Here is a 17,039-nt window from a genome sequence, read left to right as displayed (position 1 = left end):
ACTAGGCGTTACCCTTGGTGTTATGTAACCAGAACTCTTGAGTTCCATGAGGCAATTGTTGCCGGAGGGCATTCTGGGAGTTGTAGTCCGCTCTCCTCCAAGCGCACCAGGTTCACGGAAGTGGCATCGTGGGAGGGAATCCATGTGCGGGAGGGGATTCCTGACACTGTGCCACATCCCTCGGAGCAGGTTGAATAGTAATGTTGGGTTCCTCTGTGTCACATTCCACAATAACTAGTCATCGTAGTCATCCTCATCTCATCCCCTTCCATAATTCTAAGGCTTTCGTGAACTTGTATTTTCCCTTGCCTCTCCCGGCGTCTCCCAGACTCTGCTAGAGTCCACTACATGTCTCTATCATCATCATCAGAAGTGGTGCTTGGAAAAGAGGGTGGAGTAGTGCCATTCCTTTTCCTTGTTGGACATCTGGGATCTTATTATTCTAAAACAGGAAGGTCTTACGGAGTAGCAAGCTCAACCTCCTCTTCTGCTCAAACATCAGGAAGATGTACTATTGCTGGCTGTGGCTGCTGTTGACTTTGCTCTGTTTCTTGAAATGTTTGGGTACTACTTTGAGAAAGGGACAAATCCAATTCAGAGTCACTGCTCATCGGTGTTGTCATGATTGCAGTGGGTGCCTCCCTGTCAGACATTTTCTTGGGCTTAGGTTGGGGTGTTGCTGTTGATGCTGGAGTGCTGCTCCCAGGTTCTTCCCCGGTTCCATTATGGCAAGTACACGTCTCCCCAAAAAGGTTGTGATTGGCACACCACTGGTGGAAAGCTTCTTGTTCTTATTGACCATGTTCTTGACAGCAACTTTCTTTGGGGCCAACTTAAAGCTCTCAGTCAGCAGTGGCACTAAGGTGCACAAGCAGAGAGATTGGAGGATTTACATCACTGTAGAGGCCTTCTGTTTGACAGTACTGTTGTGTTAGAAAATGTGGCAGTATCTGTGAGGCCTGCACAAATAACATGTCTACATTTGTCCTTCACTGAAACCAAACACTCCATTGTAGCGCTTGACTCTCAGAGGAAAGCGTTGCAGAGCAGTCTAAGGCTTACTCAAGGGAGGTGGCGTGGGCTAGTTATCACCATTTATCAGTATGCAGGAATAACACTCAATAATTGATTGTCCAGTTTGTACTTTGCTTTATAAAAGGAAGAGTACATTGATTAAACACACACTACTCAATACTATGCAGCAATTTACAAATGTACATAAGCTGTGAGAATTACTTCATGACATTGCATATCATTTCCACCGCTCCCGCAGGGGGGGTGGGGTCTAGTATCACCACTCCCATGTATGCACATTATCTTGCCCCTAATGCAGTAGGTTGACCATAACCTGGAGTGAGGGTCTTGCCCACTGGCACCATCCAGTGGCGCCCCACCCCATTATCTCAACAAGCATTTACAATGGGCACACCTGAGCATCTTATACTGACCATACAGTATACACCTCTAGATCTCAGTGGCTAACAGTCTGGGTTGTTCTTCACGTAACACAGTAGTAAGAATACATGTTTAGGCATCACTTAGAAAGACAGTACTTATCATAGCTGATAACATTAACAATGCATTGCAATTAAAGCCCCTAAAAGGCAGCACAGTTATAATCACTGGATTAGGCATACACAACCAGGCACCCTAGCAGGAATGCCTAGCAACCTAACCCACTTTGCTTATGATTGCACAAATCACCTGTGACTTCCAGTACCCCACAAAATCAATATCATGTAAATGCAAAACTGCACTTTCACCTTTCCACCTCTAGAGGTATCAACTCAGTGACTATCCAATTTCAATTTATAATCTTTATTCGGTTCTTAAAAAAACACCATAAAAGCACAAATACAGTATAAATATGCACAAATTAAAAACACAGCAAGTGATATTCAGTTAAAAAATATAGATATTAAAATTTCTGTACTCGGGTAGAGGGCCAGGGAATGTGAAGAGTTTTAAATGTTCAGATCACGTTTAAGGGCCAATGTCTCTGGTGTTCCTCAGTCTTGATGCAATTCGAATAAAGTTTATCGTGCAAAACAGGGTGTAAGCGTCCTCCGCTTCCTGTAGGAATCTCAGCGCCAATTTTGCGTGTTTAAATTTTAGTTCTTTCAGGATTCCTACCAGGAACTTGCGTCTTGGCATCGTGTAGAAAGGACACAGTAAAACAAAATGGAGGGTATCCTGCGGAGATCTAAGATCGCAGCCGCAGGTACCCTTCTCCTCCACTGTGTGGGTAAACCCAGATGGCACTGCAAGGATATGGTGTAACATGTTAAGTCTGAAGCGGGTCATGAGGTAGTGATCCTGCGCATTGTACATGACCCTCAGATAGGGTTCCATCCCTTGCTTCGCAGTGAGGTCGTTATACAAGTGATTAGTGGCTTTATGCTTCTCCTTTTCAGCCCTTGATGTCTTCAAGTGTGTGAGAAAAAGTTTTTTAACCATGGTCTTGCTCTCCAGGGATAGAGAGTCAGGGGATGAGAAGTATTTAGAGCAACCAATCTCTGTTAGCGACTTCTTGACAAATTTCAGCCAGGGGATTACGTGGCCTTTGTCTCTTTTGAGGCAGTCCTCAATAATTTGTCTTGTGAGGGCCACCTCAGGGTTGGTCCATACTTTCACCCATGCCAGGAGAGGTTTGGATTTGATTTTATCCTCTAGAAAGGGTTCTCCTACCTCTTCGTGTATAATGTGGGCCGAAACACTCTGTGGAACTTTTAATATTCTTCGTAAGAATTTGTTTTCTTCAGTCTGAAGCGGCTGTGCTTTTTTACCCAGGAAGCCCCACACTTCTGCCCCATAACTTACTTTCGCACAGCAGATGGATCTGTATAAGGTCAGAATTTGTTCGGGGGACCATTTCCCTAATCTTTGCCCATACCCCATGATTGCCCCTACTGCAGCTGCCAGTTTTGTAGAATGCTTCTCAATCAGGGGTTTGAACGATAAGGCGTGATCAAATAACACCCCCAAGTACGTAAAAGACTTGACCTGATCTATTTTATGTGACCCGATGTTGTAGGTGAAAGTTCCTTTTGTGGGTTTCCCAGCTGACATAATATAGGACTTTTCCAGGTTTGTTGCCAGGTCAAGTTTCTCCATAAATTTGACAAACCCGTCAATTAATTTTTGCAGTCCCAAAGGTGTTCTAGAGAGCAGGACCGCGTCATCGGCGTAGAGTAGTACGGGCACTGCTCGATGACCAATTTGGGGTGAGTCAACTTTGAGCTTAAGGAGGTCCTTTTCCAGTGCGTTAATATAAATAGAGAAAAGGAAGGGCGCAAGGATGCATCCCTGTCTTACTCCACTATTGCAGGTGAAGGGATCGGTCTTTTTACCTTCCTGACTGTACCTTACGCTTGCAGAGGTGTTCCGGTGGAGGTTTTGTAGAGTGTCGACTAGTGATTGGTCCACTCCTAGCTCCTTTAGCATGGCCCAGAGCTTTCTCCTGTTTACGCGATCGAAGGCCGCTGAGAGGTCCATAAACCCCATGTGTATTGACCCCCTCCCGGCGATGGTATATTTTGCAATCAGGAGGTATAGATTTAGGCATTGATCGGTGGTAGATCTGCCTTTCCTGAAGCCGTATTGGATTTCTGAAAGGATTTGTTGCTCCTCTGCCCAATCTTGCAATTTTGATAGGATGACTCGCCCCAGGACCTTGGCTGACACGTCGATGAGGGAAATAGGTCGGTAGCATTGGGGGTCATCACGGTTGCCTTTTTTATAAATGGGGACTATGGTCGCCGTTGACCAGGACTGGGGGAGGCCTACCTCCCCTGCCTCATTTAGCACCCTCATAAGTAACGGAGCCCATAGTTCGGGTCTGCTTAGGAATAGGTCTGGTGGAATTCCGTCCGGGCCCGCAGCTTTATTTTTGCTGAGCCCGGTTATTCCTAGTTCGACCTCCTTCAGGGTAAAATTTAGCTTTACGGGCTGATGGGACTCCGCTAGCTCCTCCTGGGGTGCCTTGTTTGAATGGTTATATAAGCCCTGGAAATGTTTCTGCCATTGTTCCGGCAGAATGGTGTTCATGATTTTAGGAGCCCCTTGGTCCTGAAAGAAGGGGGCGTTGATCACTTTCCAGAAGGCAATAGAATCTTTTCTTTCTGCGGAGTCCCTTAAGTCTTCCCAGGCCTGGTTTTGTATGCTTTGCTTTCGTACCTTCAGAGCTTTTTTGTATTCAGCTCTGTTCCGTGCCACCTTCGTTTTGTCCCTTGGTTGGGCATGAAGGCTATCCTTCAGGTTTTTCAGCGCCTTTGTACAATTTGAGTCAAACCACCGGGGGTTTAGGGGCATTTTGTTCTTAGCTCCTATGGTATGTAAGGAGTTATTTACAACCTGCGCAATTTCTTCAAATGCCTTCACCACCTCAGCTCCGGTTACACAGGGGTCAAGACATTTATCAATTGCTGCTGGGGCTTCGAGTAATAGTTTTTTATGAAAACTGTCCGCATCAATTTTGGCCCATTTAATTCTTCTGCCCTGGTCCACTACTCTTTCCGTAATGGCAGGTCTCTTTTGGAGTGAAAAAACAAAGCCTTCCATTTTGATGATCACCGGATTGTGATCACTGAAACTACTGGCCTCTATGATGATTGTACTGATGCTTCTTTTTAGATTGGGAGAGACTAGTGCAAAGTCAATGTAGGAGTGACAACCTCTTCCTTTAAATGTTGGAGTTAATTCTCCTTTCTCGTTAAAGGTGACAAGGTCTAGGATTTGGATTAGGTTGTACCTTTTCATAAGTCTTTCTAAATCCCAGCCCTCAGTTGAATGGGTAAAGTGAGGGCCTTTCATGATCGTGCATCTTGACCAGTCGTTGTTGAAGGGTATTAGTTTCTCACAAAGATGACAATTAAAATCTCCCATTAGTATTAAATCCGTGAAATTTGGTGTCTTGGATAACGAGTTCAAACAGTTTTCTAGTTCATTTATGGCTATTCCCTTCTCCGTTAAAGCCGGTGCGTTGTACCAGTTCATTAGCAGGAATGTTAAACTTGATGAGGTGAACCTTAGTACTTGGAGGTTGGGTGTGGCCCATTTGGTGTTGGACCAGGTGCCCTTAATGTCTAGATTGACATAGACCACAAGCCCCCCACTTGCTCTCCCCGAGGTGGCTTTTTTTGCAGGATCAAAGAAGCTTTTATAGCCTTCCAGGCTATAAGCGTGCGGATCAGTGGCCCAGGTCTCTTGCAGGCATAAGATATGGAATTTGCTTATATAGCTGCGCCAGTCCTGAGATGCGAACTTGGCCGCTAGCCCTGCGATGTTCCAGGTGGCTATTAGTAGGTTGTCATGAATCATGACCTTGGGTGTTCTTTTTCCCTCGCCTTGCAAGGGCTTTAATTGATTATCCGTTGCGGGTGCAGCAACCCGGCTTGGTTGCGGCCTATAGGGGGTAGCAATTCTTCTGTGAATAGAATGGGAGTTATCTGTTGTGGGATTTATCCCCTCCCCTTTTCTCCGGTTGGTATTCGATGGTGTGCTACTGCCTCCTATGATGTGCACAGGATCCAAAGCGTCAGTTTGGCCCTGGTCGGCTCCATCTTTTATCCCTGTTGGTGGTAGAGTTGGCTCCTTCCTATATTTGGTTTTTGGAGGTGAACAGCCTGATCTCAGTCAGTCCACCCCTTCAAGTGTACTAAACCTGTTCCAGTGGGTATACTGTGTAATGGAGGAGTCATGAGTTGGAAATACAGGATTTGGCCTTTGCCATTGGAGTGGGCCATATTGGAAACCCAAATGCGATGTTCTGTCAAGGCCAATATTCTGCCTGTGCCTTTGAGGTGCGAAGGGGTAAAAGTAGGATAGGCAAACCGGGTGAATTTGTGATCGAGTATAACTCGGAGGGGCGTTGCAGATGAAGTTAACAGCCGCCCTGTCTCTAAAGTTGACCGTAATGATATCCCCTGCGATGGTCTTAATACCTTTGCCGATCCACTCGCCCCTTCTCACTGCGAGGATTTCCCCGTGGATGTTAGGGGGCAAAGGTCTGTGTATTTGCAACCACTGTATGCATTTATTTTTTAGTTCAATTTGTGATTCCCGTTGACCCTCCTTTAAAGGGGGAATTCCTGTTAGGACGACTACAAGCGGCAATGCCTCAGGCGGAAGATTGATTGTCCTGAAGCATGTTGCAATGTTCTTATCGTCAGTGGTTGTCGCGATGGCAAACCGTGGGGACTTGGGAACCACCTTAGGGGTTGGAGCCTTATTTTCTTCTCGCGTTTGTGAAGATCCGGGTGGAGGTTTATTATTGCCAGTGGATATTTTGTTTTTATTTTTGCCTGCTTGCGGGATAGAGGCGACCTTTTGTTTTTCCTGGGCTCCTTTCTGCGCGACACTGGTATTATTTAGCTTAGCCCCCCCATTGCTTGCTAGAGAGGCCTTATCTCTTGGTAAACTTCTTGGTGTAGGGTCCTTTAGTTTTGTCAAATCCCGTTCCTGCACAGGATAGGTTTTCGGGCTGATCCCCTTATTATTGACCAGTGAGGTCAATCTGTCTATTTTTGCTATGAGGGGTTTTAACAGCACCGTGATGGAGTGCTCCAAGTCAAGTTTAAGATCCGCCACCATGTTGGTTATCCAGCATGGTATTCCCGGTGTAGATGGGTCTATGGGCGTGATCAGATTGTGATTACTGGGTTTGACATGACCTTTTTTCCTCCCTTGTTTGTGGACTTCCCTGTGCGTCGTTATTTCTGCGGGGGATGTGTCTTTATCATAAGAATTTATTTGAATGCTTGTTTGTGTACCATGTCTGTCCCTGCTGGTTTCAGCGGGTGCCTGGGCACAAGGAAGGTCAACAAAAGATGGTGGGGTTATGGGCCGGCTAGTATCCAACTCCTCTGTCAGGTCTTTGGAAGCTTCTGATAGGTTAATCAATGAATCCTGAGTTTCTTGAATGATAGTTACAGGGGGTAGGGACATTCTTCTCTCGGTGTTAGCTATTGCATCGGAGACCGCCCCTATAGTCCGTTTGAGCATTTTGTCGATGGCAGTAAAGGTCGGTAGTGGGGGTGGATGATCCGATTTGGTTTTTGTGCTCGATCTTAGGGTAGGCATCCTGGTTTTCTTGGTAGTTTTCCTCATTGCGAGGAGTACTATATTGGGTGGTAACGGGCAGATGTAGGTTGTGTCGAGGGGATAGCCAGTGGTCGGGCTAAATGCCGTGAGACTATTAGCGGTGTATTTTTAGAAGGGCAATTTTGGGGGGCTGGCCCAGCCCGGCCTCTTCTGGCCCCTGAGGGCCACAGAGGGCCCGCCCTTTGCCCGGGCTTCGCTCGGCGTCCCGCTCGCGTCCCGCTAAGCGTTGCCGCACTTTGTTTGTAGAGGGTGTTGCGGCCGGGGGCGTGGCTTGCTGGGGGTGCGGCCGTGCACACCTGTGCGGCGCAGGGGCTCCTGGTCTCTGTAGTCCCTGCGTCACTCGCCCCCAATTGCCTTGCCCAGTTCTTAATTCCTCCCGGGTGCTGGATGCTGGGTGTAGTCCTGCTGCCTCGACCCCACACCTGAGCGCCGCGCAGCGGCACCCGCGAAGCGGGTGCTGCAAGCTGTTAACGCGGGACTCAGGCGGTCAGTCCCTCCTGGGACACAGGGAGGCTGCGGAGCAAGTGGCGGTTTTCATCGGTTAGTAAGTCCCACTGTGCTCTGGGAAGTTTCGCTTTTCTACAGCGCTTGGACGGCCGGGGGCGTGGCTTGCTGGGGGTGCGGCCGTGCACACCTGTGCGGCGCAGGGGCTCCTGGTCTCTGTAGTCCCTGCGTCACTCGCCCCCAGTTGCCTTGCCCAGTTCTTAATTCCTCCCGGGTGCTGGATGCTGGGTGTAGTCCTGCTGCCTCGACCCCACACCTGAGCGCCGCGCAGCGGCACCCGCGAAGCGGGTGCTGCAAGCTGTTAACGCGGGACTCAGGCGGTCAGTCCCTCCTGGGACACAGGGAGGCTGCGGGAGCAAGTGGCGGTTTTCATCGGTTAGTAAGTCCCACTGTGCTCTGGGAAGTTTCGCTTTTCTACAGCGCTTGGACGGCCGGGGGCGTGGCTTGCTGGGGGTGCGGCCGTGCACACCTGTGCGGCGCAGGGGCTCCTGGTCTCTGTAGTCCCTGCGTCACTCGCCCCCAATTGCCTTGCCCAGTTCTTAATTCCTCCCGGGTGCTGGATGCTGGGTGTAGTCCTGCTGCCTCGACCCCACACCTGAGCGCCGCGCAGCGGCACCCGCGAAGCGGGTGCTGCAAGCTGTTAACGCGGGACTCAGGCGGTCAGTCCCTCCTGGGACACAGGGAGGCTGCGGGAGCAAGTGGCGGTTTTCATCGGTTAGTAAGTCCCACTGTGCTCTGGGAAGTTTCGCTTTTCTACAGCGCTTGGACGGCCGGGGGCGTGGCTTGCTGGGGGTGCAGCCGTGCACACCTGTGCGGCGCAGGGGCTCCTGGTCTCTGTAGTCCCTGCATCACTCGCCCCCAATTGCCTTGCCCAGTTCTTAATTCCTCCCGGGTGCTGGATGCTGGGTGTAGTCCTGCTGCCTCGACCCCACACCTGAGTGCCGCGCAGCGGCACCCGCGAAGCGGGTGCTGCAAGCTGTTAACGCGGGACTCAGGCGGTCAGTCCCTCCTGGGACACAGGGAGGCTGCGGGAGCAAGTGGCGGTTTTCATCGGTTAGTAAGTCCCAGTGACTATCCATTTGTGACCCTGCACGCTTCAGTGCAGCCCTAAGCTTCCGCTCCTGGCTGTAGAACAAAGGTTCCAGCATGAGGTAGGAGTGAAAAACAATGGATGACCATTGAGGGATTCTTTCTTTTAAGTCCCCCAGAGACTGAGGATAGGGACTTCCAAACTACGTGTTGGGGGAGTCTGCATGCTCATGCAGCACCCCTTTGCACCGTTGCAACCACTTAGTGGTGATCCCACACTCCTGGGGCCACCAAGCGCTGAAAACGGGCAGGTTTTCATGCAGGCCTGTCCAGGCACTGCAAAGCATTATGGGCCGCTCTTCCCCATCTCCGTGAATAACAGAGCAGCGGCTCCCCTGCTGCTCAGGGAGAGCTACGCTGCCATCGTTAGTAACCTCACGCCATATCAGCCCATTGTTGGGGGCCCGGTCCCACCCGGACCTCTTTCCCCGCAGGTGAGTGACATTGCAGTTCGGGGAGCCCACCCTTTGGCTGCTCCTGCCAGCTCCCCGTCTGGCCAGTACCGTCGGGTGCAACCACGTGAGACGGTGCTACCTTCTTGTCTGCCCGCTCCTGCGGGCAGACAACAAGACTGCCACTGGCCCAGTGGGGCTTTAGGGGCAGCACTCCCCCCTTCTTTCAGCTTCACTCCGGGTCCAGACATGGGGATCCTGGGCCCCCTGGGGCAATCTTCACGGGGAGCGCAACAGCGCTCTCCAACTTCCGGCTTGGGTTCGGGGCCTGGAGTTGGAGTCCCAGGCCCCAGGGAAATATTTGCAGGTAGTGCAACGTCTCTTCACGGCTTTGTCTTTGGCCAGGGGAGGCGTGCAACAGCATGCCCCCCTCCTCCTCATTGCAGTCATCGGGCCCGGAGTTCAGGATCCTGGGCCCGAGATCTTCACGGGGAGCGTAATGTTGCTCCCCGGCTTCATCTTCAGCGGGGTCCAGTGTTGAGTGTCCCAGGCGCCAGAGATCTCTTTGAGAGAGGCACGATGGTGCTCCCGTACCTCCGTCGTTGTCAGGGGCCAGGGCGGGCTCCTAGCACCCTGCTTGGGTGCAATATCACAGGGAGCGCAATGGCGCTCCCAGACATTCTCTTCTTCTGGGGGCAGCCTGCCCACCCAGGGGGCACATCTAGGACCGGCGGCAGAGCCCCACACGCTTCGTCGTCGGTCCCATTAGAAATCAACGGTTGCCTACCTTCTGGGGGGCATATCTCTCCGATTTGCACCATGTTGGCCTATTCTTTCTCCTGATGGCCAGTCCCAGCCTCCTAGAGCACTGTTAGCCGCCCTTCTGGCTTCCAAGGAGCAGGGAACTCAGCAGGCAGCTGTCTTCACTGGCTTCCTGCACCAGCCTTTTACCTGGCTCTCCTTCTGGGCCTCTCTTCCCCTTGCTCAGAGGCCCAGGCTTCTTCTCACTGGCTTTGGACTCCCTCCAATGCACAGTCCAGGTTCCTGGGACAGTCAGGAGGTTCCTCCTTCCAGCTGTCCATTACGCCAGGCTCCAGCACCAGTCTTCCTCAGCTAGACCACAGCCTGGAGAGAACTCCTCTTCCTGTGCAAGACCTTTTTAAAGAAGTGTGAGGGGGCTGGCAGGAAGGCACTTCTGCCCTATCCTGCAGCAATACATCACCTCTCTGCCCCTGCTCCCTCCTTCCTGCACAGGCCTCTGGGATAGGTCAAAATGTCGTCGTCCAGGGGTTTCAAGCAACATGGTCTCTGAAAAGCCCACTTTCCCCCTGCTACCTTCATGGCTCACAGCAGACCTGGTGTCTGGCACCAGGTGACAGCTGCTGATGGATAACCTGTAGCTCCACCCTTATCGCTCCCTCTTGGAAAGGAGACCTTCGCCCTTGGTATGCTTGCCATGAAGGGCTAGGCCTCTGATGCTACAGCTTGGGGAGGAAGGCAATTAATCCAGCCTGGCAGGGTCACACCCAGCCAGGCTCTGGTTATGAGCTGAGTCAGAGTAATATGACATGTTTGTATGACCCATAAGCAGTACAGATATGGCTTTGGACTCAGCAGAATACTTCTTGGTGCGTGTCTGGAATTTGTAGGCCCTAGGGAAGTGAAACCACCCCAGGTGGTACCCATCTACATAGGAAAGTAATGGAGAGTTCCAACAGTAAAAACAGTAAAGCACACTGACTTTCCCTTACATGGGTCTTCCCGTACTATTAAACCTATTCCATGTCACCACCCAACTTTGCATAATTCCTGCCACACCATTCTATCTGTACCTGCTCCTGGGCTGCGCATGACAGGAATCTCCGCAGTGCAGACCTCACATGTCTACATGTAACCGGTTTGGTGCCCCTTACCCCATCTGCAGCGAAGTGGGCTTCTCTCACAAGGGGGACACTGGTGCAATTTATATGCAGTCTGTTTCATCATGAGTTCACTGTGGGTGAGTCCCAGCTTATGAGGCTCTCCCACAGTAAAAGCTTAAAAATTAGGTGTTTAAAAAGCAAAAAATCATGTGGCTCAGATGGTCAGAACCACCTTCCAACATGTGGGTTATGTCTCTTCTTCTCGTGCATCTAAAAGTAAACAAGTAAGAAAAACATTAAGGGACCCATTCCGAATCTGGTGGTCCATGGACCGCCAGACTCATGGGGGCGCGGCGGTCTTTCAACTGCCTTATTACAATGAGTGTGGTCGGACTGCCATTGCTCCACTGCAAGTGGTGTTGTGGTGGACAGGAGGACACAATATGCTTGGTTGGACTGCCGCAGTGACACCATGCATATTACAAGTTTCCTCTCTGCCGGCGGTGTTATTGAGGTTCCTACTCCTTTTCCACCATGGTGGAGAGGAAACAGAGTCCACCCCCACATGGGGATGCATGCAAGGGGAAAAACATGTGTCCCCCTGTGTGCATGCACCCCAGTTCCTGCATGGTATGGACTTTTCAGTCCATACCGTTTAGGAACGGTTTTTGGCGTTCCCATTGTGTCATCTGAGGCATGGGCAAGGGAACGCCCAAAACCGGCTTGCCAGACAGGAGGAAACTCCTAATCTGGCGGGCAGTCTGAATACAAGTCGTAATCAGGCAGTTAGTGAAACATGGCATTGTTGCAGTTTGAATTAGTACAGAAAAAGACAACATTAGTATGGTTGATTACTTAGGTAATATTAAATCAGCCACTTTAAAGTCAAAGCACACCACCATACCATAAACTGTAATTTCAATTCAGGATAACACAACATACAGATAAAATTCTTTGCTTCATTTCCACATATTCTAAAGGACACACCTGTGGCACTGAGGGAACTGCTGGGTAAATGGAATAATATTCTTTAATTGATAAAGGTTAGCTACGGCAGGTAATGTGGTCCAGGGGAAAATGGAATAACCATTAAAAAATGATTGATGCTGATGTGTCTGCAGTGCACTTCAGCCAGGGTGTCCAGGAGGAAATGGAACTATACCTAAAAAAACCTGACTGCTGTTGCGTGGCTGTGCACCTATGGTGGATGGCTGTATGATGGATTGATGGAAAGACAGAGGCAAAATTAAACTAAATAAAGAACTACAAACTGAATGTACATTTAAAAAAACCTTAAAATAAAAAAACTAACATTAAAAATATACATTTGAAAAGCTAGAAATGAAAACAAATTAAATAAAAAATTAAAAAATCTTATTAGAAAATTCAAATAAAACAAATGATCAATAATTGCAGATGTTGAGTTGGGGGCGTGGCTAGCAGCTGCGGAAAATGGCCAAAGGCTGAGTGTGCTGCGCTAGCCTACAGTGAAACCGCCCCATACATCTGACATGATCCTGGCTCGGAGTGCCCGTTCCGAGCGGTGAGCAGCTGGGGGAGCGGCGGAGCCCAAATCGCACCGTGAACAGGGTGGAGATCGGCAGCCGTGGAGCCGTGAAAAATTTGACGGAGGGACGCAAGTGCCGGCAAGATGGCGGCCCTCCGGAGATCACAGGGGGAATCGCCGCCGCAAACCCAGCATCGCGCCGAAGGAGAGGTGATTAACTGTGCCCTGCCGGTACCGAGGCGACAGCACCCCGTGGCGCAGACGACTGCCTAAGCGGAGTGAGTGTGGCAGACCATGAAGTATCCAGTCGGCTGACCCAGGTCAGTGCGGGTGCGGCCGCGCAGCATTGAAGTCCCTGCGCACATCCCAGCAGCTGGGGCCGTCCGCTGGGTGGAACAGACATGGAGGCACACTAAAGGAACGACCCCTGTGTCCCTCCCCGCACCCCTGCAGATTGGTGTTTGGAGCGTGGACCCTGGAGGTTGTCAGGGCTTCAGCCAGACTGTGGACAGAGTGAGGCGCTGGTACAACGACCGTCCGCTGACAGTGGTGGGCCCAGGCCTAGTGTGGCAGCACAAGTGAGGTCTCCTAGATGATCAAGTCACAATTGAACTGCTTGTCAACCGCACCAACGGAGAGACCTGTGCTCCCCCCCTCGCCCCACAGAGTGGTGAGTGGTGCATGGCCCCTGGGGCTGTGAGTCCTAGGGGGTGTATCAAGGCTGCCAAGGCATCGGCCAGCTGGTGGGTGAAACCAGTAGAGAGTGGGGACAACAACCGCCCGACGGCAGTGGTGGGCCCCAGCTTAGTGCAGCGACACCAGTGTAGTCCTCCTTTAGACCAGGCCATACCTGGACTGATTCCTGTCCACATCAGCAGAGAGACCCGGGTGAGACCCCCCTCCTTGAGAGGTGCCAGCTACATCGAACCTGCCCTTGCCTGGTAGACAGCGGCCCCATTCTTTCACAGACTGTGTTATGGGTCGCACTAAGGGGACCGGGCCCGGGCAGGCTAATCACATTGATAAATACACGGTCGCCCTGGGGCGTGATGATGGAGTGTCCGGAAAGGACTCGCATGACGATGGGAGTGACCAAGGCCCAGATCCGACCCTGAAAGACATTATGAGGGCGATTTGCGAATTGAAAGGCATGCTGGAGCCGAAACTGGACTGTTACCGAAGAGGTTAACCTCCTGCGGGTTGATTTCCGCAAGATATCTGACAAGGTAGCCACAGCAGAAGCGGACATTGGGAGCGTCCAAGCCAAAATGAAACGCTTGGAGGAGCAGGTGTTGACTCTCAAAAAGAATCAGGCAGACATATACTCCCGGCTCGAAGATCAAGAAGGTAGGGCCCGGCCCAACAATATCCGGGTGGTAGTGGTACCGGAAGGCATGGAGGGGCCAGCCGTGGACCTTTTTCTGGAAGACTTAATTCTAAATCATCTAAAGCCAAAATGCCGGTCGCAGTTTTTCTCAATAGAGTGGGCCTATAGAGCGCTGGGGGGTAAGCCCAGACCAGGGGCCCACCCGCACACCATCATCGCCCGCATCCTGAACTTCAGGGATCGGGACGCCATTCTGCAGGCAGTGCAGATGCACGGTGACCTCAGGCACGAGAATGCTACGATCCATTTTTTTCTGACGTCACGCTGCATGTACAACACCAGCGACGCTCCTTCGATGGGGTGAAACGAGCCCTTCGGGAACAGGGAGTGAAGTATAGGATGCTCTTCCCGGCCCGACTCAAAATCCTTGACAATGGGAGGAGGAGGCGAGTGACTTGCAGGAGGGCTGGCACACCTGAGCAGCAAAGGAGGACACAGGCGACTGGGGATGGACCGGAATGGAGAGGAGTTGGGCCTGGAGGCTGGGAGCTCCCCCAGCTGATAGCTCCACCGACAATGGACAGATGAGTAACCCTTGAAACACCCGTCAGTGGGCTGATACTGATACGTGGCCCTGTGTAGGTGGGGTGCTGCATATATAGAAGGGGTGAATCTAATGATGCTACCCGAACACTGGGGCCTGCACCTTGGGCTCTTGCTGATGGGGCATAAGCACTGAATACATGTGTTATTTGACCTGCTTCGTGGGGTGGCGGCATCGCAGGGGAGAGTTTTGTATCTGTAAGCTGAGCGGGGCACAGTAGTGGGGCTGAACATTCCAGTCAGCAGACAGATATCTCTTCACGCTGGAGGCTAGTCCATGACCCTTACGAATGGGTTGCTGGGTTTTTTATGGGTGACAGGCAAGTTTGGGAGGGGGGAGGTTGGGGACTCACTGAGTAGGGATGCAGGGAGGGGGGTGTTGGGATTGTTGTATGTTTTTGTTCAGGGGGGGTTGCACTCAAGACCTAAACATCCAGCATAGAATGAGGGTTGTCACGGAGAAAGTGGTGGGGGAACTGGGTGGCCCCATTGCCAACAGCCCGATACACTGGCAATGGGTGACCCGGCTACAGGAAAGTTTTGGTCCTGGAATGTGAACGGGGTGGGTAATAAGATTAAGTGCACGCTAGTGATGCAATACCTGAAGAGGCATTCCCCAGATGTTGTTTTCATTCAGGAATCACACTTGAGGGGAAGCAGATGTAAAGCCCTAGATCGGTTTGGCTCTAAAATGGTTGTGCACTCTGGGTTTACGTCTGGGGCCAGGGGTTGGGCATCCTCATATGCAAGGCGCTGCCCCTGGTAATTACAGACACGTGGACAGACACTGCTGGGTGTTTTGCCGCAATGGCAGGCAAATGGGAGGGGCACCTGCTGGTGTTCGGCTCATGTTATATACCGCCGGGCTTCACTCGGTGATCCTCCCACAGCTCAGTTCACTCATAGCGGATCTACCCACAGGCACCCTACTTATTGGAGGTGATAAGAATGCAGTAATGAACCCAGAAATGGATAGGTCAGGCCCTTCAACGGACACACAGGGGGCGCTGGGTCTGGTGGATCTCTGGCGTGCTCACAACCCTTCACAAAGGCACTATACTTTCTACTCAGCCAGACACGGGTCCTTCTCTAGATTGGATCATTTGTTCACACACACAGATAGAGTGGGGGACTTCTCTAACGCTCATCACATGGCAAGGGGGATCTCTGATCATGCACCGGTGTGTGCCACACTCAAAGGCCCGGTTATTGATAGGGTAGTCTTCCTGCGGGTAGATCCATGGCGGCTGCAAGATCCGCTACTCACTGATAAGCTCCGGGAGGGCTCCGAGCAGTATTTTAAGGAAAACAAGGGGCTTGTACAATTGCATATCATGCTCTGGGAAGCATACAAGACGGTGTTGAGGGGGCAGGCACAGGTGTTAATTGGGGCCCAGAAAAATGAAGAGACCCTGTAATGTAGGCAACTTGAGCTAGAGATCAGTCAGATGGAGGGAGAGGCTGAGATGGCATCATGTGAGGAGGTGAGACACGGGCTAGCGCTGAAACAGCGAGACCTGCAGGCCCTAGCGGAAGGAGAGGCATGGGCATATGCGCTGGCCACCCAACATCACCTCTACGATGTCGGGGACAAGGCCCTTAAACTCTTAGCGTGGCTGGAACGGCGTGACAGAGATAGGTCCTGGGTGATGGGGATCCGAGATGCTGATATCACGGAGGCCTTCGTGGTGCACTTTGAGCACGTATATGCCTCATTGAGCACGAGGTCAACAGCGGACTGTGAGGAATTTCTAAGGGATTTTAACTTGCCAACCATGCCCCCAGAAGCCTATGATGATCTAGAGGCAGACCTCACGGTAGAAGAGTTGGGTAAAGCATTGAATTTGCTTGAGCCGAGGAAGGCGTCCGGACCCAATGGGCTTCCGGTTGAAATTTACAAGAAGCAGGCAATGATCATACTCCCCCCGCTTATAGATATGTTACAAGAGGTGCGGTAGGCAGGTCATCTCCCGGCGGATCAAATGGCTGCCACGATAGTGGTGATTTACATGGAGGGTAAACCGGCAGATCAGTGCAGTTCCTATAGGCCTATCTCCCTTATCAACGTAGAGGCGAAGGTCCTGGCAAAGGTGTTGGCAGACAGGGTAGTGTCGGTACTTAAAGACCTGGTGCACGTGGACCAATCACGGTTCATGCCTGGTGGAAGTACTAGGCATAACCTGCGAAGGCTTTATGGGGTGTTGCACATGACTGAGGGTACTGTATCTCAGCAGACGGCCTTGATGTCACTGGACGCCTCAATGGCCTTTGACAGTATTGAATGGCCATATTTATTTATGGACCTTCAGCGGCTTGGCTTTGGCCCTTACTTTTGGAGCAGGGTCAGACTCCTATACGAGGGACCTACGAAGCGAGTGAGGGTGAATGGTGCCCTGTCTAGATCCTTTCAGCTTCAGAGGGCCATGCAGCATGGGTGTCCTCTCTCCCCGCTGCTGTTTGCCTTGGCGTTGGAGCCCCTGGCTCACTGGGTCAGGAGGGATCCTGAGATTTGGCGGTTGCGGGTGCCAGAGGATTGGGAAGAGCGCATCTCTTTCTACGCTACCTGACACAGCCGTATTACTCCATAGCACGTGTCCTTCATATTTTCGAGTTGTTTGGTAGCTATTCTGAATACAATATCAACTGGTCAAAGT

The sequence above is a fragment of the Triturus cristatus genome, chromosome 4_2, assembly GCF_964204655.1.
Source record: "Triturus cristatus chromosome 4_2, aTriCri1.1, whole genome shotgun sequence".
Classification (NCBI taxonomy): Eukaryota; Metazoa; Chordata; class Amphibia; order Caudata; family Salamandridae; genus Triturus; species Triturus cristatus.
Note: the sequence above shows the minus strand (reverse complement) of the source record.